Consider the following 5741-nt stretch of genomic DNA (forward strand, 5'->3'; position numbering starts at 1 on the left):
GATCTCAATCATCTTCTCCCCTCATTCTTCACTCAAATAAAACTTCTTTTTTTAATAAGTAGACAATAAAAATAAAGCGTAGAAATCAACTTAGGAGAACGGTTCTTATGGAATACCATAATCGCTCCGGGTGCCTAACACCTTCCCGTAGCGAAAACGACCCTCGAACTTAGAATCTAAGGGTTTTTTCTCAATTTTGCCCTTCCCAAGAAAAAAGAGAGATATCAACGGTCGAAAGGTTCAAGTCCAATTAATGGCTTGGCACCCAAAAACCATGATAACAACGTTGTTACTTCCTTTTTTATTAATTAAATATGATGCACAATAAGCTCTTACATATATAAAAGGGTGTATCACCTTTGCAATTTATCTATTAAAATGAGAATAAACATTGCTATGAACCAAATATTATTCATTGATCCATGCAACACAAACGCCTTGATCTCAACTTGAAAAGAAAGAAAGATATTTTCATTACCATGGAATTGCTGAATACCCATAAAACCAAATTAAAAATGTCAAAAAAAAAAAAAGAACAATCATCAAACATAGAAAATATATAAAGAGAAGTCATGAGTGAAGATGAATAGTCATTGTCATTAAAATGGTACAATGCTTGATTAGCCACCGTCTCCTAGGTGAAAGATGAATATTCGAACAATCAATTTGCTTCTATGGCGCTACATTGCGACAACCAAGTTTCTTGGTGGCAATTTCCTGTTACAAAAATGCCATATGTTAATCTCCTCCCATTTCCTAATCTTAGCGGGTGTTTCAATTCAAAGAGAACTTACATGTTAATAATCGTGGTGTTTCTTGGTTCTATCTCTTTGTTGTCTTTCTCGCAATCTTTTGTTAATAACCAACAAAGAGAGAGAGAACCAAAGGATTAGAAATACCACCGCCACCATGGTCCATATGCATGTTGTCCTCTGGTTACGACCGTGTGGGCTTCCCGGCTCATTACCTTTTGTATCCATGCATGTTTATCTCTCTTCTCTCATCCTCATTTTCTGATGATTAACAGGCTTCCAATTTCACTTTAGTGTCTGTATGTGTGACAATTAGTTTATAGTTTTTTTGAAGGGATCATTTACATGTCTCTCTAGTAAGTGGTTATCAATGACCTATTCGCTATGTTATACTTGTTAAATCCACCCAAAGTAAGGGAGATAATCAAATTTTTTTTTTTGACAACCAAGGGAGATAATCAATTAAAACACGAAAAAAAATAACAAATTGTAGGTAAGAAGAAACAAAGATAACATAAAATGAAAATGGAAAAAAATTAAGTGTTAGCAAAAACTGTAAAAATGAGAGAGAGAGAGTAATCGTTTTGACCTCTCTATTCTCTTATGTGTTTTTCTCTTCTACAATGTGTTTTCCACTAAGACAACACAAAAACAATATAATACTAAAGGATAAAAAAAATAAAAATAAAACTGTAAAGTAATTAAATTTCAAGTCATAACCTTTAATTTGAAATACGCCATAGAATTTTCCATTTCCTTTCAACTCCTCCCCCTTAAATTTTTTTGTTATCTCTTTCCATTAGAGTTTCTTAATTATAAGAAATGGCCATCCTTTCAATTTGCATCGCAACGCCACTACACAAAATCAAGGGGAAGAAGTAAATTAGTTGGAGATAAAATTAAGAGTAGAAATTAACTAAAAAGAATCTAAAAAATTTAGAAGAAAACAATCTATGTTTTCAAAACAAAGCTAATGTGCTTTCGTTAAAACTTTGTAACATGCAATGAAAACTATGAATGACATATTTGAGGGCATCTACAAACTGAAAAAGATACAAAATAGTGATTGATAATAAAAAAATGCAAATTATAAGAAGATGCATCAATTGGAGTAACTTATATGAAGGAATGACGATAGTGCCAGAAATGCATGTTAAATGACATGTTTTTTTCTTCTTTTGTGATAACAATGAATGGCATATTGGCATTGTCATATACTCATATACAAACAGTCACTTGCACTTTGAAAAAGATGTTGGGTTTTCCTCTTTTCTGCCTCAAAGTGTAACAAACTTTGGTGAACATAAGAACAAATTTGAAAAGAAAAACTGCACCAATTAATTATTGAACGTGACAAAAATATTAAAAATTAAAAAGAGTGTAGATAAAATAGGCTACACCAAAAGAGTGTTTTACCTTTATTAGATGTTATAGATGTTATAGATAAAAGTGAGGAAAAAGTTGAAAACTCATACTTATTTTAATGCCTTCTTCGCTAATTAATGGTTAAAGGTGAGAGTGTAAAACAAAAATCTTTTTGCTATCTGCTATTTAGGCTATTCCTCCATACTACCTATCGAATTCATGTTTCTCTTGTGAAAGTGTATATATTTTGATTTTAGAGATCAGTTGTACTTTTTCAATATCTGTTCACACTCTTTTTTCTGTATTAAGGTAACCGACTCCAGATGGGTAGTTTTTTGAGTCGCGGAAGTTAAATAATGGGTGGAAGTTAGAGGGTAAGATTGGAATCTAAAGTAGGCTACACCAAAAAAAAGTATTGCCTTTATTAATATTTATTAGTAGGTATAATAGGTATAGATATTAACTTTTCGTTTTTGTTCTTTTAAAAAAATTCTTTGACTTTTAGTCTCTAAACATTTTACATCACCGCTTTTGGTCACTACTTTTAAGTCAATTCTTGTGTAGCCTTCATTTTTTTAAGCGGGATTTTTCATGAATGTTCATAATATTATAATAATCTCTCGCGAAAAAAAAACTAGAATTATTTAATAAAATAGAAATTAAATATGATTTTTTATGTTTTTGGCGGTAAAAAGTAATATTTAATTCATGTTTTGTTAAATAGTTCTAATTTTTTTGGATAGATTCTTACAATACTCTATACATTTTTGGAAATATCTTATTCAAAAATATGATGACTGTACGTGAGTTGTCTTAAAAGTATGGATCAAAAGTGATGATTGAAAATTTTTGAGTCATTAAAAGTTAAAGAAAATATTTTGGGGAATAAAATAAAAAATTTGTATATTTATAAGGATCAAAAACATATTTAACCCTAAAATATATTATAATATAATAAATTAATATATATTAAAATCTCGAGATGAAGAAGATGTTAAATAAGTCGTTATTTTAATATTTTATAATTTTTCAATTATTTGTGACATAAATTTAATTTAAATATAAAAAATGATGCATGTTTATGAATGGTAAAGTGGTAAGACGAGTCAAACCATTGGATCACTAGTTGAACCGCATGATTAATTCGATGACTCGATTGTGCTACTCGGCCTCCGTATTGATATTAAACCGGATAAATTGGTACCTTAAATATTCTAAACTAAAGCTAATCAAATCAAATATCAAAATACTAACAATGTAAAAGGGAAAAAATCACCGAACAAAAACATCACGACACATACTCTCTTAATATAAGAACAACCTATGTTATGGAAACTAAATAATGTCATACAATCTCCTTCTACCACGTCGTGCTTTTAAGGGTAAAACATGTCTTAATATTACTTTTTCCAACCAAATCTTATATGTTTACAGTAGTTCAGTTTGTTTCCTCTTTGATATACATTTTATACTTCCAATCCGATTTTATGCTGACATTTCCTTTCTATATGGACTAACATTTTAAACTTTACTTTAAACAAAAGTACAACTTTATACTACCAATCAGTCATTTTTCTCACTATTCTCAATATCTCATTCTTATCAATACTACTAACTCGTATAATACGTCACTAATGCAAGATTTTCAAATTTCAAACCAAGCTTTTGAAGGACCATTTCACCCTTTCAACAAACTTCCTTTCTCATTTCCCTAGTAAGCTTTTGCATTTCTGCTTTCTTTCATCTCCCTTTGTTGTGTTGTGATGACATTCTATCATTACATAATTTTTTATGTAAATTCATGGTATCTGCAGTTCACAAGCAAGCTTAAGCAGCAAGAAAAAAAATGAAAAAACTGAAGAAAAGGAAGAAAGTGAAATCGTGACACGGTTGCTGAAAAGCATGTCACGATTTGGAGCTCAAGAATCCTACATTCGACATTGGTAGAATAAGGACACGACAAGCTTTTCGTGTCACGATTTAGGCCATATATTTTTTACCCATGGGCTTTGGAAGAAGGAATTGGGATATGATTCACTTAAAACGTGTCATGATTGAGAGCTAGTTTTGCCTATTTAAGCTGATTTCAATGCAAAAAATAAGGGTTACGATTTGGAGAGAGCAAAGTGCGATTTTGAGACCAGAAGACTGTTAGGAGGACGATTTCTTCAACCTTTTATCAGTTCATGTATGTTTTGATTCCTATATTGATTATGCTATTTGTAAACTCGATTATAAGTAGCTAAATCTCTTAGAGATTAGGTCTGAGATGATTCTGATGTAACCCTAATTGAACCATGCTGTTGTAAAACTCTATTATTATAATTATCTATCTAGTTTTATTCAATTCAGTTGTTCTTAATGCTTTTTATATCCTTATAAAATATAAACATGTTTTATTGAGAATGAATGACTACTGACCATAGCTTTCAACTTAGACCTAATTGAATTGTTCAATTAAACAGGGTTAGTCTAGGAATGGATAATCGTTTATTTGTGATATTAGGTTAACGTTCTTAAAACCTTCGAATAATATTAGCTCACCTAAGGAATTAGGGACTGTAATATGAGAAGAGAGTCCTAAGTCAAAGGATTAATCAGGGCTATTTTAGTTAACTATCGTAAAACTAGAGAAGTATTCATAAGAAGTAGGTGCAATGTATCAATTAGGGAAACTCAGAGGATTTTAAAGACATGGTCTCATCTCTCTCTATATTTTCTAATCAAATCTTTATTTTCTGTCATTAATTTTTATGCAATCAAACCAAATCTACTACCTAGGGCAAACTAAATAAACTTTACACATCCTATTTAACAACGATATGAAGGGATTTTAAGAGGGGTTTTTCAAAATTTTAATACTCTTTGAGGAAGAAATCTCATTGAAACGGATCTTGATTAAATCATTAATCACAAATCAAACACATACTTAAACACTTTAATTAAGGATTCATTTGTTTACCTCTTGAAGAGCAGAACCTTTGTAGTAGAATTATTTTTGATCACGAGCAAAGCAAAACAGCGATGCCTCTACTTAGTCTACACGAACATAACTTCTCCGATGACCGGTGCTAGCCAATTCCAACGGAGATTCAGAGAGAAGAAGGTTTAGAGAGCGGCGGCTAGGGTTTCACAACTTTTGTGAATTAGGTTTAGCACTCACAAAAAGTTAGTAATACTTCAACACAAGGGTTCTATTTATAGAATTACTTGTGTAGTCAGCAAGACAACACTTAGATACACCGTACTTTACGGTGGACCGCGTTTCTCTATTTTTTTCGTAAATTAAATAATAAAGTCATATTTAATTATTTAATTACTAATAAGTCTTACTTATTATTTTATAAATTTATAAATAAGTCTCACTTATTATTTTATAAATAAGTCTTACTTATTTATTTCTCTCATCTATCTGTCCTTTGTGTGTGACCCTATAGGTTCCCGTAACGTTGACAATAATATTAAATCACATATTTAATATTATAAACAGTGAGCGGTATCTAGCAACACATCACTGCTACCCAAGTGACGAGAATGTCATGTGATCTGACGAAACTTTTCTGTGATAATGTTCATATGTATAATTACCCTTTTGCCCTTATGTCTATATTGAACACAAGGCAT

Source organism: Medicago truncatula, chromosome 7, assembly GCF_003473485.1.
Source record: "Medicago truncatula cultivar Jemalong A17 chromosome 7, MtrunA17r5.0-ANR, whole genome shotgun sequence".
In the NCBI taxonomy this organism is placed as follows: Eukaryota; Viridiplantae; Streptophyta; class Magnoliopsida; order Fabales; family Fabaceae; genus Medicago; species Medicago truncatula.